Source organism: Ranitomeya imitator, chromosome 1 (genome assembly GCF_032444005.1).
Source record: "Ranitomeya imitator isolate aRanImi1 chromosome 1, aRanImi1.pri, whole genome shotgun sequence".
Lineage (NCBI taxonomy): Eukaryota > Metazoa > Chordata > Amphibia > Anura > Dendrobatidae > Ranitomeya > Ranitomeya imitator.
The window spans coordinates 1,021,571,765-1,021,592,368 of record NC_091282.1 but is presented as its reverse complement, the minus strand read 5'-3'; positions in this window follow the sequence as shown (position 1 = coordinate 1,021,592,368).

Sequence of the window (20,604 nt, the reverse complement as noted above, 5' to 3'; positions counted from 1 at the left end):
GCAGACACCGATAGTAGGCCCCAAACCAACTAGTACGCCAAATGCAGTTGTTCCATTTAACCACAATTTAATGAGAGCCTGAAGATAGAAGCTCAGGAAAGGCAACCTGGGGAACACCTTGGAGTGTAACACACCATCTCTCTCCACCCCATACCCATTTTGTATGGCCTAATGCAGTGTACTTTTCTACAACTACTAAACGAGAGTCGGAAGACCGAAGCAATGGCAAGGAAACCTGGGGAACACCTTAGAGTGTAACACACCCTCTCTCTACACCCCATACCCAATTTGAAGGTCTAATGCAGTGTAGTTTCCAAGAACTACTAAACGAGAGCCGGAAGATCGAAGCTCAGGAAAGGCAACCTGGGGAACACCTTGGAGTGTAACACACCCTCTCGCTACACCCCATACCCAATTTGAAGGCCTAATGCAGCGTAGTTTCCAACAACTACTAAACGAGAGCCGGAAGATCGAAGCTCAGGAAAGGCAACCTGGGGAACACCTTGGAGTGTAACAAACCCTCTCTCTACACCCCATACCCAATTTGTAGGCCTAATGCAGCGTAGTTTCCGACAACTACTAAACGAGAGCATGAAGATCGAAGCTCAGGAAAGGCAACCTGGGGAACACCTTGGAGTGTAACACACCCTCTCTCTACACCCCATACCCAATTTGTAGGCCTAATGCAGCGTAGTTTCCGACAACTACTAAACGAGAGCCGGAATATCGAAGCTCAGGAAAGGCAACCTGGGGAACACCTTGGAGTGTAACACACCCTCTCTCTACACCCCATACCCAATTTGTAGGCCTAATGCAGCGTAGTTTCCGACAACTACTAAACGAGAGCCGGAATATCGAAGCTCAGGAAAGGCAACCTGGGGAACACCTTGGAGTGTAACACACCCTCTCTCTACACCCCATACCCAATTTGAAGGCCTAATGCAGTGTAGTTTCCAAGAACTACTAAACGAGAGCCGGAAGATCGAAGCTCAGGAAAGGCAACCTGGGGAACACCTTGGAGTGTAACAAACCCTCTCTCTACACCCCATACCCAATTTGTAGGCCTAATGCAGCGTAGTTTCCGACAACTACTAAACGAGAGCCGGAATATCGAAGCTCAGGAAAGGCAACCTGGGGAACACCTTGGAGTGTAACACACCCTCTCTCTACACCCCATACCCAATTTGAAGGCCTAATGCAGTGTAGTTTCCAAGAACTACTAAACGAGAGCCGGAAGATCGAAGCTCAGGAAAGGCAACCTGGGGAACACCTTGGAGTGTAACACACCCTCTCGCTACACCCCATACCCAATTTGAAGGCCTAATGCAGCGTAGTTTCCAACAACTACTAAACGAGAGCCGGAAGATCGAAGCTCAGGAAAGGCAACCTGGGGAACACCTTGGAGTGGAACACACCATCTCTCTACACCCCATACCCAATTTGAAGGCCTAATGCAGAGTAGTTTCCAAGAACTACTAAACGAGAGCCGGAAGATCGAAGCTCAGGAAAGGCAACCTGGGGAACACCTTGGAGTGTAACACAACGTCTCTCTACACGACGGAAGGGCTGATTCTTAGGAAGGAAGGCTGTTGGAAATAAGCATTGCGCGTCCGAGGGTGATTATATTCTTATTAGGTATATACTCACCCTCGGACGCGCCCTGCTTCTTTATTTGGAATGAATGTTTATTTGCAATGTGGTGTTGACTTTCTCTATTATTTTGGTAATTAATGATTTTATTATTTTCATTATTTTGCATCTTCTCGGCAATAATATAAAGAAGACGCGACAGGACAACACTCGGTGGATGCCATATGTGTGTTTTCAATTTAAAAAAACTTTCAGTTAACTACTTGCAGGAGAAAGTAATTGTAGCTGGTGGCCATTTTTAGTACTGTACCAGATTTTAGTTGTGTGTTTGTTTTTAATGTTAAAATGTCTGCATTTGATATCTCACCAGTATTTTCTTTTTTATAAGCAAAATACTTATTTTTATATTTTCTGATGTTGGTTCCAGGGGTACACGGCCAGCAGTGCCCTGGTCAGTGTAGTAGTAGTTGAAAGAATGGACCGCAGACAGGCATCGAAGGCCTAAAATAATAACACATGGCTGTAGGCAATTTTAAATTGGTTCCAGGGGTACACGGACAGCAGTGGTGTGGTCAGTGGAGGCCTAGTGGAAGGAGTGACCGCAGACAGGCATCGAAGGCCTAAAATAATAACACATGGCTGTAGGCAATTTTAAATTGGTTCCAGGGGTACACGGGCAGCAGTGACCTGGTCAGTGTAGTAGTAGTTGAAAGAATGGACCGCAGACAGGCATCGAAGGCCTAAAATAAAAAAATTGGGCTGGCTGTAGGCAATTTTAAATTGGTTCCAGGGGTACACGGACAGCAGTGGTGTGGTCAGTGGAGGCCTAGTGGAAGGAGTGACCGCAGACAGGCATCGAAGGCCTAAAATAATAACACATGGCTGTAGGCAATTTTAAATTGGTTCCAGGGGTACACGGGCAGCAGTGACCTGGTCAGTGTAGTAGTAGTTGAAAAAATGGACCGCAGACAGGCATCGAATGCCTAAAATAATAACACATGGCTGTAGGCAATTTTAAATTGGTTCCAGGGGTACACGGACAGCAGTGGTGTGGTCAGTGGAGGCCTAGTGGAAGGAGTGACCGCAGACAGGCATCGAAGGCCTAAAATAATAACACATGGCTGTAGGCAATTTTAAATTGGTTCCAGGGGTACACGGGCAGCAGTGACCTGGTCAGTGTAGTAGTAGTTGAAAAAATGGACCGCAGACAGGCATCGAATGCCTAAAATAATAACACATGGCTGTAGGCAATTTTAAATTGGTTCCCGGGGTACACGGGCAGCAGTGACCTGGTCAGTGTAGTAGTAGTTGAAAAAATGGACCGCAGACAGGCATCGAATGCCTAAAATAATAACACATGGCTGTAGGCAATTTTAAATTGGTTCCAGGGGTACACGGGCAGCAGTGACCTGGTCAGTGTAGTAGTAGTTGAAAGAATGGACCGCAGACAGGCATCGAAGGCCTAAAATAAAAAAATTGGGCTGGCTGTAGGCAATTTTAAATTGGTTCCAGGGGTACACGGACAGCAGTGGTGTGGTCAGTGGAGGCCTAGTGGAAGGAGTGACCGCAGACAGGCATCGAAGGCCTAAAATAATAACACATGGCTGTAGGCAATTTTAAATTGGTTCCAGGGGTACACGGGCAGCAGTGACCTGGTCAGTGTAGTAGTAGTTGAAAAAATGGACCGCAGACAGGCATCGAATGCCTAAAATAATAACACATGGCTGTAGGCAATTTTAAATTGGTTCCAGGGGTACACGGACAGCAGTGGTGTGGTCAGTGGAGGCCTAGTGGAAGGAGTGACCGCAGACAGGCATCGAAGGCCTAAAATAATAACACATGGCTGTAGGCAATTTTAAATTGGTTCCAGGGGTACACGGGCAGCAGTGACCTGGTCAGTGTAGTAGTAGTTGAAAAAATGGACCGCAGACAGGCATCGAATGCCTAAAATAATAACACATGGCTGTAGGCAATTTTAAATTGGTTCCCGGGGTACACGGGCAGCAGTGACCTGGTCAGTGTAGTAGTAGTTGAAAAAATGGACCGCAGACAGGCATCGAATGCCTAAAATAATAACACATGGCTGTAGGCAATTTTAAATTGGTTCCAGGGGTACACGGGCAGCAGTGACCTGGTCAGTGTAGTAGTAGTTGAAAGAATGGACCGCAGACAGGCATCGAAGGCCTAAAATAAAAAAATTGGGCTGGCTGTAGGCAATTTTAAATTGGTTCCAGGGGTACACGGACAGCAGTGGTGTGGTCAGTGGAGGCCTAGTGGAAGGAGTGACCGCAGACAGGCATCGAAGGCCTAAAATAATAACACATGGCTGTAGGCAATTTTAAATTGGTTCCAGGGGTACACGGGCAGCAGTGACCTGGTCAGTGTAGTAGTAGTTGAAAAAATGGACCGCAGACAGGCATCGAATGCCTAAAATAATAACACATGGCTGTAGGCAATTTTAAATTGGTTCCAGGGGTACACGGACAGCAGTGGTGTGGTCAGTGGAGGCCTAGTGGAAGGAGTGACCGCAGACAGGCATCGAAGGCCTAAAATAATAACACATGGCTGTAGGCAATTTTAAATTGGTTCCAGGGGTACACGGGCAGCAGTGACCTGGTCAGTGTAGTAGTAGTTGAAAAAATGGACCGCAGACAGGCATCGAATGCCTAAAATAATAACACATGGCTGTAGGCAATTTTAAATTGGTTCCAGGGGTACACGGACAGCAGTGGTGTGGTCAGTGGAGGCCTAGTGGAAGGAGTGACCGCAGACAGGCATCGAAGGCCTAACATAACAAAAATGTCAAAACAATGGTATTGTCAGTGCCAGGCATTGAAGGATGTCAGCGGCTAGACTACACATTGGTGAAGCTGTGAGAGATAATTTTGCTAGTGGTAGAGCACTGTTTGAGCTGGGGGGGGAACTGTCTTGTGGCCGGCGGTACAGGCACAGGGCCCCTCATATTACAACGGTGTGTCTGACGTTGGGTGCGCACCACCACCGCCAGAGACACTTTATTGTACTATGAGGGACCCAGTGGCAGTGCCGTCGACCAAAAGCGGCCACTCCCACCTCTTCAGACAAACAGCACTCTCAAGGGTCCAAGCGCAAAGTGGCGATAGCACGGCCCCGTGTGGGGAGTTTGGCCATTTCGTGAGGTGGAAACATGTCGTATGCTGGACAATCAGGTGAAGAAAATTACGAGATTGGAAAAGTCATTCAGAATAGTCCACAGGCAAGACCTTTTCATAGGAAAGCTAGGTGTCAGCCGGGCAGGGTGGGGCAAAAGATTTTGAAATCCAGTTGTGGTTCATTTTAATGAAGGTTAGATCATCTACATTTTGGGTAGCCAGACGAGTCCTTTTTTCTGTTAGTATTGAACCTGCAGCACTGAATACTCTTTCTGATAGGACACTAGCTGCCGGGCAAGCAAGCTCCTGCAATGCATATTCTGCCAATTCTGGCCAGGTGTCTAATTTGGATGCCCAGTAATCAAATGGGAATGACGGTTGAGGGAGAACGTCGATAAGGGATGAAAAATAGTTTGTAACCATACTGGACAAATGTTGTCTCCTGTCACTTTGAATTGATGCTGCAGTACCTGTCCTGTCTGCGGTCATAGAAAAATCACTCCACAACCTGGTCAGAAAACCCCTCTGTCCAACGCCACTTCTGATTTCTGCCCCTCTAACACCTCTGGTCTGCTGGCCCCTGGAGCTCGTGTGAGAACGATCACGGGCGCTGTGTGCAGGGAATGCCAGAAGCAAACGGTCAACAAGAGTTGATTGTTTTGTTGCTAATATTAGTTCCAAGTTCTCATGTGGCATAATATTTTGCAATTTGCCTTTATAGCGAGGATCAAGGAGGCAGGCCAACCAGTAATCGTCATCGTTCATCATTTTTGTAATGCGTGTGTCCCTTTTGAGGATACGCAAGGCATAATCCGCCATGTGGGCCAAAGTTCCCGTTGTCAAATCTGCGGTTGTGCTTGGTTGAGGGGCAGTTGCAGGCAAATCTACGTCACTTGTGTCCCTCAAAAAACCAGAACCCGGCCTTGCCACGCCACCAATTTCCCGTGCCCCCGGGAAACCTTCCTCATTAAAAATATACTCATCCCCATCATCCTCCTCATCCTCCACCTCCTCTTCGCCCGGTACCTCGTCATGTACACTGCCCTGACCAGACAATCGCTGACTGTCATCAAGGCTTTCCTCTTCCTCTGGTGCAGACGCCTGATCCTTTATGTGCGTCAAACTTTGCATCAGCAGACGCATTAGGGGGATGCTCATGCTTATTATGGCGTTGTCTGCACTAACCAGCCGTGTGCATTCCTCAAAACACTGAAGGACTTGACACATGTCTTGAATCTTCGACCACTGCACACCTGACAACTCCATGTCTGCCATCCTACTGCCTGCCCGTGTATGTGTATCCTCCCACAAAAACATAACAGCCCGCCTCTGTTCGCACAGTCTCTGAAGCATGTGCAGTGTTGAGTTCCACCTTGTTGCAACGTCTATGATTAGGCGATGCTGGGGAAGGTTCAAAGAACGCTGATAGGTCTGCATACGGCTGGAGTGTACAGGCGAACGGCGGATATGTGCGCAAAGTCCACGCACTTTGAGGAGCAGGTCGGATAACCCCGGATAACTTTTCAGGAAGCACTGCACCACCAGGTTTAAGGTGTGAGCCAGGCAAGGAATGTGTTTCAGTTGGGAAAGGGAGATGGCAGCCATGAAATTCCTTCCGTTATCACTCACTACCTTGCCTGCCTCAAGATCTACAGTGCCCAGCCACGACTGCGTTTCTTGCTGCAAGAACTCGGACAGAACTTCCGCGGTGTGTCTATTGTCGCCCAAACACTTCATAGCCAATACAGCCTGCTGACGTATGCCAGTAGCTGCCCCATAATGGGAGACCTGGTGTGCAACAGTGGCAGGTGCGGATGGAGTGTTTGTGCGACTGCGGTCTGTGGACGAGCTCTTGCTTCTGCAGGAGGACGAGGAGGAGGAGGAGGAGGGGGTGCGAACGGCTACAGACAACTGTTTACTAGACCGTGGGCTAGGCAGAACTGTCCCAAACTTGCTGTCCCCTGTGGACCCTGAATCCACCACATTTACCCAGTGTGCCGTGATGGACACGTAACGTCCCTGGCCATGCCTACTGGTCCATGCATCTGTTGTCAGGTGCACCTTTGTGCTCACAGATTGCCTGAGTGCATGGACGATGCGCTCTTTAACATGCTGGTGGAGGGCTGGGATGGCTTTTCTGGAAAAAAAGTGTCGACTGGGTAGCTCGTAGCGTGGTACAGCGTAGTCCATCAGGTCTTTGAAAGCTTCGCTTTCAACTAACCGGTAGGGCATCATCTCTAACGAGATTAGTCTAGCTATGTGGGCGTTCAAACCCTGTGTACGCGGATGCGAGGCTAAGTATTTCCTTTTTCTAACCATAGTCTCATGTAGGGTGAGCTGGACTGGAGAGCTGGAGATCGTGGAACTAGCGGGGGTGCCGGTGGACATGGCAGACTGAGAGACGGTGGGAGATGGTATTGTTGCCGCCGGTGCCCTAGATGCAGTGTTTCCTACTACGAAACTGGTGATTCCCTGACCCTGACTGCTTTGGCCTGGCAAAGATACCTGCACAGATACAGCAGGTGGTGCGCTAAATGGTGGTCCTACACTGCCGGAAGGGATGTTGCGTTGATGACTAGCTTCATTGGCCGAGGGTGCAACAACCTTAAGGGACGTTTGGTAGTTAGTCCAAGCTTTCAAATGCATGGTGGTTAAATGTCTATGCATGCAACTAGTATTGAGACTTTTCAGATTCTGACCTCTGCTTAAGGAAGTAGAACATTTTTGACAGATGACTTTGCGCTGATCAATTGGATGTTGTTTAAAAAAATGCCAGACTGCACTCTTTCTAGCATCGGATACCTTTTCAGGCATTGCAGACTGAGCTTTAACCGGATGGCCACGCTGTCCTCCACCAGGTTTTGGCTTTGCCACGCGTTTTGGGCAAGATACGGGCCCGGCAGATGGAACCTGTGGCGATGTTGATGCCTGCTGCGGCCCCTCCTCCTCCTCTGCTTCAGAACTGCTGCCGCCTGCACCCTGTTCCCCCAATGGCTGCCAATCGGGGTCAAGAACTGGGTCATCTAATAACTCTTCTTGTACCTCCTGCGCAACTTCGTCTGTGTCACCGTGTCGTTCGGTGGTATAGCGTTCGTGATGGGGCAACATAGTCTCATCAGGGTCTGATTCTTGATCAGCACCCTGCGAGGGCAATGTTGTGGTCTGAGTCAAAGGACCAGCATAGTAGTCTGGCTGTGGCTGTGCGTCAGTGCACTCCATGTCAGATTCAATTTGTAATGGGCATGGACTGTTAACTGCTTCACTTTCTAAGCCAGGGACGGTATGTGTAAAGAGCTCCATGGAGTAACCCGTTGTGTCGCCTGCTGCATTCTTCTCTGTTGTTGTTTTTGCTGAAGAGGACAAGGAAGTGACTTGTCCCTGACCGTGAACATCCACTAACGACGCGCTGCTTTTACTTTTACCAGTTTCACGAGATGAGGCAAAAGAGCTAGAGGCTGAGTCAGCAAGATAAGCCAAAACTTGCTCTTGCTGCTCCGGCTTTAAAAGCGGTTTTCCTAATCCCAGAAAAGGGAGCGTTCGAGGCCTTGTGTAGCCGGACGACGAACCTGGCTCCACAGCTCCAGACTTAGGTGCAATATTTTTTCCCCCACGACCACCTGATGCTCCACCACTACCACTACCCTCATTACCAGCTGACAATGAACGCCCCCGGCCACGACCTCTTCCACTAGACTTCCTCATTGTTTTAAAAACGTAACCAAACTAACGTTATTTGTTGCAGTCACACAACTTACACGGTGAGCTATAACTTCAGTATGATTTAGCTACCCCTTTACAGGTTGGTGAGACCACAGCGAAAATCAGGCCCAATGTTACACACTCTTTTTTTGGTGGCTGCAAATTAGAGAGATGCCCCACACGCAGGACTGTCACTGAAGCACAAATGTTAATATTAATGTCACACTATTATTTTTTTTTTATTTTTATTTTTTTCAGGAACACTTTAGAAACCCCCCAAAAAAAAAAAAATAGATTTTTGCAGGGAGAATTTAGAAAACAAATGTAACAAACTATATGCTTTCTATGGGCCACTGAGTGAGAGATGACGCACACAGGAATCAGGAGTGGCACACAAGCCCAGAGGCCAATATTTTTCTACCAATGATTGATGGAGTTATTTTCTCTGGTAGATTTTGGAACCCAAATCAAGGAAAAAAAATGTAGGCTTTCTATGGACCACAATTGGAGAGAGAGAGAGAGAGAGAGATGGCACACCCAGGAGTCAAGACTGGCACACAAGCAGAAAGGCCAATATTAATCTCCCACTGTTTTTTTTTTTTTTTTTTTTTTTTCAGGGAGACTTTAGAAAAAAAAATAATAATAAAAATATGATTTTATCAGGAAGAATTTAGAAACCAAATAAAATAAAATGATTTTTTCAGGGAGAATTTATAAAACAAATAAAAACAAAAATAGGCGTTCTATGGCCCACTGACTGAGAGATGACGCACACAGGAGTCAGGAGTGGCACACAAACCCAGAGGCCAATATTTTTCTACCAATGATTGATGGAGTTATTTTCTCTGGTAGATTTTGGAACCCAAATCAAGGAAAAAAAATGTAGGCTTTCTATGGACCACAATTGGAGAGAGAGAGAGAGAGAGATGGCACACCCAGGAGTCAAGACTGGCACACAAGCAGAAAGGCCAATATTAATCTCCCACTGTTTTTTTTTTTTTTTTTTTTTCAGGGAGACTTTAGAAATAAAAATAATAAAAAAAATATGATTTTATCAGGAAGAATTTAGAAACCAAATAAAATAAAATGATTTTTTCAGGGAGAATTTAGAAAACAAATAAAACCAAAAATAGGCGTTCTATGGCCCACTGACTGAGAGAGAGAGAGAGAGATGGAACGCTTAGTACTGGCACACAAGCCCAAAGGGCAATATTAATCTCCCTTTTTTTTTCCAGGGAGAATTTCTAAAACCCAAAAAAAAAATAAAATAGGCTTTCTATGGCCCACTATTTGTGAGAGAGATGGGACGCTCAGGACTGGCACAGATGGCACGCTCAGGACTGGCACACAAGCCCAGAGGCCAATATTAATCTCCCTTTTTTTCTGGGAGAATTTATAAAACCAAAAAAATATTTAAATAGGCTTTCTATGGCCCACTATTTGTGAGAGAGATGGCACGCTCAGGACTGGCACAGATGGCACGCTCACAACTGGCACACAAGCCCAGAGGCCAATATTAATCTCCCTTTTTTCAGGGAAAATTGATAAAACAAAAAAAAAAATTAAATAGGCTTTCTATGGCCCACTATTTGTGAGAGAGATGGCACGCTCAGGGCTGGCACAGATGGCACGCTCAGGACTGGCACACAAGCCCAGAGGCCAATATTAATCTCCCTTTTTTTCAGGGAGAATTTATAAAACCCCCAAAAAAAATAAAATAGGCTTTCTATGGCCCACTATTTGTGAGAGAGATGGGACGCTCAGGACTGGCACAGATGGCACGCTCAGGACTGGCACAGAAGCCCAGAGGCCAATATTAATCTCCCTTTTTTTCTGGGAGAATTTATAAAACCAAAAAAATATTTAAATAGGCTTTCTATGGCCCACTATTTGTGAGAGAGATGGCACGCTCAGGACTGGCACAGATGGCACGCTCACAACTGGCACACAAGCCCAGAGGCCAATATTAATCTCCCTTTTTTCAGGGAAAATTGATAAAACAAAAAAAAAAATTAAATAGGCTTTCTATGGCCCACTATTTGTGAGAGAGATGGCACGCTCAGGGCTGGCACAGATGGCACGCTCAGGACTGGCACACAAGCCCAGAGGCCAATATTAATCTCCCTTTTTTTCAGGGAGAATTTATAAAACCCCCCAAAAAAATAAAATAGGCTTTCTATGGCCCACTATTTGTGAGAGAGATGGGACGCTCAGGACTGGCACAGATGGCACGCTCAGGACTGGCACAGAAGCCCAGAGGCCAATATTAATCTCCCTTTTTTTCTGGGAGAATTTATAAAACCAAAAAAATATTTAAATAGGCTTTCTATGGCCCACTATTTGTGAGAGAGATGGCACGCTCAGGACTGACACAGATGGCACGCTCACAACTGGCACACAAGCCCAGAGGCCAATATTAATCTCCCTTTTTTCAGGGAGAATTTCTAAAACCCAAAAAAAAAATAAAATAGGCTTTCTATGGCCCACTATTTGTGAGAGAGATGGGACGCTCAGGACTGGCACAGATGGCACGCTCAGGACTGGCACAGAAGCCCAGAGGCCAATATTAATCTCCCTTTTTTTCTGGGAGAATTTATAAAACCAAAAAAATATTTAAATAGGCTTTCTATGGCCCACTATTTGTGAGAGAGATGGCACGCTCAGGACTGGCACAGATGGCACGCTCACAACTGGCACACAAGCCCAGAGGCCAATATTAATCTCCCTTTTTTCAGGGAAAATTGATAAAACAAAAAAAAAAATTAAATAGGCTTTCTATGGCCCACTATTTGTGAGAGAGATGGCACGCTCAGGGCTGGCACAGATGGCACGCTCAGGACTGGCACACAAGCCCAGAGGCCAATATTAATCTCCCTTTTTTTCAGGGAGAATTTATAAAACCAAAAAAAAAAATAAATAGGCTTTCTATGGCCCACTATTTGTGAGAGAGATGGCACGCCTAGGGCTGGCACAGATGGCACGCTCAGGACTGGCACACAAGCCCAGAGGCCAATATTAATCTCCCTTTTTTTCAGGGAGAATTTATAAAACCCCCAAAAAAATAAAATAGGCTTTCTATGGCCCACTATTTGTGAGAGAGATGGCACACTCAGGACTGGCACACAAGCCCAAAGGCCAATATTAATCTCCCACTGTATTTTTATCAGGGAGAATTTATACACCCCACAAAAAAAAATACAGAAAAATGAAAAGGCTTTCTATGGCCCACTATGTGAGAGAGATGGCACACACAGGGATGGCACTCTAGCAGAAATGCCAAATTGCCAATCTTAATCTCCCACCAAAAAAAAAAAAAAAAAAAAAACAGGGAATGTCCTACAATTACTATCTCCCTGCCTGCAGTAATCTCAGCCAGGTATGGCAGGCAGCTACTATCTCCCTGCCTGCAGTAATCTCAGCCAGGTATGGCAGGCAGCAATAAGGAGTGGACTGATGCACAAATGAAATAAAAAGTGTGGACAAACAAAAAAGATAGCTGTGCAGAAAGGAAGGAACAAGAGGATTTGTGCTTTGAAAAAAGCAGTTGGTTTGCACAGCGGCGTACACACAGCAATGCAGCTATCAGGGAGCCTTCTAGGGCAGCCCAATGAGCTACAGCGCTGAGGGGAAAAAAAAAAAAAAAAAACTTCCACTGTCCCTGCACACCGAGGGTGGTGTTGGACAGTGCAAATCGCTGCAGCACAAGCGGTTTTGTGGTTAATGGACCCTGCCTAACGCTATCCCTGCTTCTGACAAAGCGGCAGCAACCTCTCCCTAAGCTCAGATCAGCAGCAGTAAGATGGCGGTCGGCGGGAACGCCTCTTTATAGCCCCTGTGACGTCGCAGACAGCAAGCCAATCACTGCAATGCCCTTCTCTAAGATGGTGGGGACCAGGACCTATGTCATCACGCTGCCCACACTCTGCGTTTACCTTCATTGGCTGAGAAATGGCGCTTTTCGCGTCATTGAAACGCGACTTTGGCGCGAAAGTCGCGTACCGCATGGCCGACCCCGCACAGGGGTCGGATCGGGTTTCATGAAACCCCGACTTAGCCAAAAGTCGGCGACTTTTGAAAATGTTCGACCCGTTTCGCTCAACCCTAGTGACTATGTTACATCAGTATTTGTAAACGAAAACCAGGAGTGGGTGAAAAATGGAAACGTGGAGCACATGTTTCTATTACATTTTTCCTCTGATTGTTTAACTCCAGATTTTGGCTTTAAACTGCTGATCTAAAAAACTCACCACGTACTAAAAGTGTGAACGTGGACAAAGTGGTAGACTTTCTCCATACCAGCTGCTTCATTTAATTCTAATTCTTTGGCTACCTGAAAGGAGTGTGGGGCAGGCAATGGCTCTGATGGCAGAGGGCCCTTGTGCAAGAAGTATGCCCCTCTCCTTTTCACGACAACTATATGCATTCAGAGACAACGATAATATATTCTTTTTAAATATAAACATATCTAAATATACAGTACAGAGCAAAAGTTTGGACACACCGTCTCATTTAAAGATTTTTCTGTATTTTAATTACTATGAAAATTGTAAATTCACAATTAAGGCATCAAAACTATGAATTAACACATGTGGAATTATATACTTAACAAAAAACTGAAACAACTGAAAATATGTCTTATATTCTAGGTTCTTCAAAGTAGCCACCTTTTGCTTTGATGACTGCTTTGCACACTTTTGGCATTGTCTTAATGAGCTTCAAGAGGTAGTCACCAGAAATGGTCTTCCAACAATCTTGAAGGAGTTCCCAGAGATGCTTTGCACTTGTTGGCCCTTTTGCCTTCACTCTGCTGTCCAGCTCACCCCTAACCATCTTGATTGGGTTCAGGTCTGGTGACTGTGGAGGCAAGGTCATCTTGCGTAGCACCCCATCACTCTCCTTCTTGGTCAAATAGCCCTTACACAGCCTGGAGGTGTGTTTGGGGTCATTGACCTGTTGAAAAATAAATGATGGTCCAACTAAAGGCAAACTGGATGGAATAGCATGCCACTGCAAGATGCTGTGGTAGCCATGCTGGTTCAGTATGCCTTCAATTTTGAATAAATCCCCAACAGTGTCACCAGCAAAGCACCCCCACACCATCACACCTCCTCCATGCTTCATGGTGGGAACCAGGCATGTAGAGTCCATCCGTTCACCTTTTTGGCGTCACACAAAGACACGGTGGTTGGACCAAAGATCTCAAATTTGGACTCATCAGACCAAAGCACAGATTTCCACTGATCTAATGTCCATTCCTTGTGTTCTTTAGCCCAACCAAGTCTCTTCTGCTTGTTGCCTGTCCTTAGCAGTGGTTTCCTAGCAGCTATTTTACCATGAAGGCCTGCTGCACAGGTACAGGGAAGATGGTTAAAATTGATGGGAAGATGGATGGAGCCAAATACAGGACCATTCTTGAAGAAAATCTGTTGGAGTCTGCAAAAGACCTGAGACTGGGACACAGATTTATCTTCTAACAAGACAATGATCCCAAACATAAAGCAAAATATGCAATGGAAGGGTTCATAAATAAACAAATCCAGGTGTTAGAATGGTCAAGTCAAAGTCCAGACCTCAACCCAATCGAGAATCTATGGAAAGAGCTGAAAACTGCTGTACACAAATGATCTCCATCAAACCTCACTGAGCTCGAGCTTTTGCCAAGGAAGAATGGGCAAGAATTTCAGTCTCTCCATAAAAACTGATAGAGACATACCCCAAGCAACTTGCAGCTGTAATTACATACATAGTAACATAGTAACATAGTTAGTAAGGCCGAAAAAAGACATTTGTCCATCCAGTTCAGCCTATATTCCATCATAATAAATACCCAGATCTACGTCCTTCTACAGAACCTAATAATTGTATGATACAATATTGTTCTGCTCCAGGAAGACATCCAGGCCTCTCTTGAACCCCTCGACTGAGTTCGCCATCACCACCTCCTCAGGCAAGCAATTCCAGATTCTCACTGCCCTAACAGTAAAGAATCCTCTTCTATGTTGGTGGAAAAACCTTCTCTCCTCCAGACGCAAAGAATGCCCCCTTGTGCCCGTCACCTTCCTTGGTATAAACAGATCCTCAGCGAGATATTTGTATTGTCCCCTTATATACTTATACATGGTTATTAGATCGCCCCTCAGTCGTCTTTTTTCTAGACTAAATAATCCTAATTTCGCTAATCTATCTGGGTATTGTAGTTCTCCCATCCCCTTTATTAATTTTGTTGCCCTCCTTTGTACTCTCTCTAGTTCCATTATATCCTTCCTGAGCACCGGTGCCCAAAACTGGACACAGTACTCCATGTGCGGTCTAACTAGGGATTTGTACAGAGGCAGTATAATGCTCTCATCATGTGTATCCAGACCTCTTTTAATGCACCCCATGATCCTGTTTGCCTTGGCAGCTGCTGCCTGGCACTGGCTGCTCCAGGTAAGTTTATCATTAACTAGGATCCCCAAGTCCTTCTCCCTGTCAGATTTACCCAGTGGTTTCCCGTTCAGTGTGTAATGGTGATATTGATTCCCTCTTCCCATGTGTATAACCTTACATTTATCATTGTTAAACCTCATCTGCCACCTTTCAGCCCAAGTTTCCAACTTATCCAGATCCTTCTGTAGCAGAATACTATCTTCTCTTGTATTAACTGCTTTACATAGTTTTGTATCATCTGCAAATATCGATATTTTACTGTGTAAACCTTCTACCAGATCATTAATGAATATGTTGAAGAGAACAGGTCCCAATACTGACCCCTGCGGTACCCCACTGGTCACAGCGACCCAGTTAGAGACTATACCATTTATAACCACCCTCTGCTTTCTATCACTAAGCCAGTTACTAACCCATTTACACACATTTTCCCCCAGACCAAGCATTCTCATTTTGTGTACCAACCTCTTGTGCGGCACGGTATCAAACGCTTTGGAAAAATCGAGATATACCACGTCCAATGACTCACCGTGGTCCAGTCTATAGCTTACCTCTTCATAAAAACTGATTAGATTGGTTTGACAGGAGCGATTTCTCATAAACCCATGCTGATATGGAGTTAAACAGTTATTCTCATTGAGATAATCCAGAATAACATCCCTCAGAAACCCTTCAAATATTTTACCAACAATAGAGGTTAGACTTACTGGCCTATAATTTCCAGGTTCACTTTTAGAGCCCTTTTTGAATATTGGCACCACATTTGCTATGCGCCAGTCCTGCGGAACAGACCCTGTCGCTATAGAGTCACTAAAAATAAGAAATAATGGTTTATCTATTACATTACTTAGTTCTCTTAGTACTCGTGGGTGTATGCCATCCGGACCCGGAGATTTATCTATTTTAATCTTATTTAGCCGGTTTCGCACCTCTTCTTGGGTTAGATTGGTGACCCTTAATATAGGGTTTTCATTGTTTCTTGGGATTTCACCTAGCATTTCATTTTCCACCGTGAATACCGTGGAGAAGAAGGTGTTTAATATGTTAGCTTTTTCCTCGTCATCTACAACCATTCTTTCCTCACTATTTTTTAAGGGGCCTACATTTTCAGTTTTTATTCTTTTACTATTGATATAGTTGAAGAACAGTTTGGGATTAGTTTTACTCTCCTTAGCAATGTGCTTCTCTGTTTCCTTTTTGGCAGCTTTAATTAGTTTTTTAGATAAAGTATTTTTCTCCCTATAGTTTTTTAGAGCTTCAATGGTGCCATCCTGCTTTAGTAGTGCAAATGCTTTCTTTTTACTGTTAATTGCCTGTCTTACTTCTTTGTTTAGCCACATTGGGTTTTTCCTATTTCTAGTCCTTTTATTCCCACAAGGTATAAACCGCTTACACTGCCTATTTAGGATGTTCTTAAACATTTCCCATTTATTATCTGTATTCTCATTTCTGAGGATATTGTCCCAGTCTACCAGATTAAGGGCATCTCTAAGCTGTTCAAACTTTGCCTTCCTAAAGTTCAATGTTTTTGTGACTCCCTGACAAGTCCCCCTAGTGAAAGACAGGTGAAACTGCACAATATTGTGGTTCCTAAATGCCCAACCACCTGCAGATTTGTTATTCTGTCAGGTCTATTAGATAGTATTAGGTCTAAAAGTGCTGCTCCTCTGGTTGGATTCTGCACCAATTGTGAAAGATAATTTTTCTTGGTTATTAGCAGAAACCTGTTGCCTTTATGGGTTTCACAGGTTTCTGTTTCCCAGTTAATATCCGGGTAGTTAAAGTCCCCCATAACCAGGACCTCATTATGGGTTGCAGCTTCATCTATCTGCTTTAGAAGTAGACTTTCCATGCTTTCAGTTATATTTGGGGGTTTGTAACAGACCCCAATGAGAATTTTGTTACCATTTTTCCCTCCATGAATTTCAACCCATATGGACTCGACATCCTCATTCCCTTCGCTAATATCCTCCCTTAAAGTGGACTTTAGACAAGACTTTACATAGAGACAAACCCCTCCTCCTCTCCGATTTTTACGATCCTTTCTAAATAGACTGTAACCCTGTAAGTTAACTGCCCAGTCATAGCTTTCATCTAACCATGTCTCGGTTATTCCCACTATGTCAAAGTTACCTGTAGATATTTCTGCTTCTAGTTCTTCCATCTTGTTTGTCAGGCTTCTGGCGTTTGCGAGCATGCAGTTTAGAGGATTTTGTTTTGTTCCAATCTCCTCACTGTGGATTGTTTTAGAAATGTTCTTACCTCCCTTCTGAGTATGTTTTCCTGGGTCGTCTTTGTTCGAGTCTAATGTTTTTCTTCCCGTCCCCTCTTCTTCTAGTTTAACGCCCTCCTGATGAGTGTAGCGAGTCTTCTGGCGAATGTGTGTTTCCCAGGTTTGTTGAGGTGTAGTCCGTCTCTGGCGAGGAGTCCATCATACCAGTAATTCACACCGTGGTCCAGGAATCCAAATCCTTGTTGTCTGCACCATCGTCTTAGCCAGTTGTTTGCATCAAGGATCCTGTTCCATCTCCTGGTGCCATGCCCGTCTACTGGAAGGATAGAAGAAAAAACTACCTGTGCATCCAGTTCCTTTACTTTCTTCCCCAACTCTTCAAAGTCCTTGCAGATTGTCGGTAGGTCCTTCCTTGCCGTGTCATTGGTGCCAACATGTATCAGAAGAAATGGGTGGACGTCCTTGGAGCTGAAGAGCTTTGGTATCCTATCGGTCACATCCTTGATCATCGCACCTGGAAGGCAGCATACTTCTCTTGCAGTTATGTCCGGTCTGCAGATGGCTGCTTCGGTGCCTCTCAGTAGTGAGTCTCCCACCACCACCACTCTTCGTTGCTTCTTGGCTGTACTTTTTGCTGTCACTTGTTGCTGTGTGCCCTTTTCTTTTTTTCTTGCTGGTATTGCTTCATTCTTAGGTGTGCCATCTTCATCCTCTACAAAGATTTGATATCGGTTCTTCAGTTGTGTGGTTGGTGATTTCTCCAATTGTAGCAAAAGGTGGCGCAACAAAGTATAAAGTTAAAGGGCCGAATAATATTGCATGCCCCACTTTTCAGTTTATGAATTTCCACAAAAATTTATAATAACCAATAAATTTCATTCAGCTTCACAATTGCGCTCCACTTGTTGCTGATTCTTCACCAAAAATGTACATTTGGCATCTTTGTTTGAAGCATGATATGTGGGAAAAAGGTTGAAAAGTTCTAGGGAGCCAAATACTTTCACAAGGCATTGTATATATCCCTCCCTAATAATATTAGTAGCGTGTGTGTGTAAAATTTGGGAGCTGTAGGTGTTAAAGGGTTAATTCACGGAAAAAACTGGCGTGGGCTCCCTTGCAGATTTCTCCGCAAGAGAGGGAAAGCCAGTGACTGAGGACAGATATTAATAGCCTAGAGAGGGACAATGGTTATTCCCCCCCCCCAGCTAAAAATATCTGCTCCCAGCCACCCCAGAAAAGGCGTATCTGTAAGATGCTTAGCCTCTCTCTTCCCATTGCCCTGTAGCATTGGCATATGGGGTAGTAAGGGGTTAATGTCACCTTGCTATTGTAAGGTGACATTAAGCCTGGTTAATAACGGAGAGGTGTCAATAAGACACCTATCCACTATTAATCCAGTAGTCTGAAAGAGTTAAAAATATACAAACACATGAGGATAGGGGAATTGGTAGCACCAGGCAGAGCAAAAACTGGGGGCATTTTGGCCGAAGACATCATGGCTACTCAGAAGGGATTAGAATTTTGGATCAGAAGATCAAAAACAGATCAGGTGAGGAAAGGGAAAAGGGTGTTATTAGGAAAGGTAAGCGGTTGTCATGTGTCCATTGAGATGTCTTGTGGGATTCATGGCCACCAGGCCTCAACAGGGTGAACCATTGCTATGTCACGAGGATGGGTCCTTCTTGTCTAAGTACCAATTCATTAGAGTGTTTCAGAAGTGCTTGGTAAGGACAGGCATTAAGCCGGGCAATTTTACCAGCCATTCTTTCCGCATCAGAGCTGTAACTGAGGCAGCGGTGGGTTGGCTGAGCCCGGAAATAGTAAGGAGGATTGGCCTGTGGGAGTCGCAATGATACAGGTCGTACGTACCACCTCAAGGATACGAGGGAACCGATCCATCCAGGAGATGGGACATCTCACTAATTTGTCTTTGGTTTGTTGCAGGACAAGTTCCAATCATAATCAGGATTCTAGGACATTTTTATGTTTTCTGGGGAGCACTGCAGGCTGTCAGATGGACGGACGGGAGACAGTTAGGTTTCACAAGGAAAAGGGTGGTGATTGGGTGGCTGGGGTATAGGGATTTGGCATAAGGGTGAGTGCTTCATGAGTTTTATCGGGCAGTGTACATCTGTGGAGTCCCAGATATAGTAGTCTTACATGTAGGGGGTAATAATTTGGGATTTAGCTTGAGAAAGGGACTGATTATCAACATCAAAAAGGATGTAAGGCAGCTGGGGTTGATGTGCCCAAATATGAGAGTGGTGTGGTCTAACATGGTACCTTGAAAAAATTGGCTGAGGGTGAGATCAGTGAAAAATATTAACAAGGCCCATGTTAAAGTCAACAAGGAGGTATCCAAATTTGTGGTGCGGAACGGGGGAGTGGTGATATGCCATGCCGGGTTAGATTCCATAGAGAAAGATTACTGGTTAGCAGATGGGGTGCACTTAAACGCACTGGGGACGGACTTGTGGATAGGTGGTTACGGGATGGGATATGGAGGGCCACAGCAGTGCTGGTTGGTGGGGTCTCAAGCACTTGAAGGGGGTCAAGATGCTCTCGGTGTGGCGTTTGTGGGTCCTCCAAGCTGGTCAAAATTACAGAATGGGGGATTCTTGCATTGCGGGGATCCCCTTCATTGGATGGTTATGCGTTGGCGATGGTCTGGTGAGACTTGGGTGATACCTGGCGAAGAAAGTCGGGGTCACATTATTATGAGATCCGTGGGCCACCCGATGTTGGAAGTCGGGTGCGCTGTAACGATGGTTGGGTACCCGACGATGGAAGTCGGGTACAGGTTAACGGTGTGGAGGCAACCTCTTCCCTCAATTCATGGTGCTTCCGAGCCTGGAAAAAATAAGGCTGGAAGTAGGGCTGGGAAAGAAGGGGCAATGCCGAAGGAACAATCACCAGACCAGGACCGTGATAGCTTTGAGGGCCCCACCAAGTGTCTTTAATTATTAATAAATATTGGCTGCTGTGGCCATTCTTATCCAAAAGACTAGTGGTTGTGGCTTGTCCTTTATTCGGAGACAGGGGAAGTACACCGGAAAGAAGGGTAGGTGTCTAGGTTGAAAGTCACGGGAAGTATACCTTTCCATAGTCAAGTGTCTATGTGTTTCCCGTTTTTCAGCGGACAGCAGACCGACTCATTGAGTTTGTCCTATTCCAATGTGTAAATGCACGCTTAGGCAGTAATATAATTAGTTTGTAATGCAAAACATCACTTTTGTTATGTAAGCATTTTTTTTTTACATTTTATTAACTAAATATAACATTTTGATATCTTATTAATTCAAATTAAAAGTTCTTTGTTATTTATAAGATGGAGATTAAATTACTCAGCTGTGGCCAAGTAAATTGTGATAATAAGGAATAAACTAAACTCTGGGAATGACTACATGCATCCTGAAGTGAAATATTAAAATAGACCAAGATTGCCTGGCTTTGAGGGACTAAATTTTTCAGCATTTTTTTCCAATGTTATTTTTTTAAAAAACTAAAATCAGTTTTAAAGGG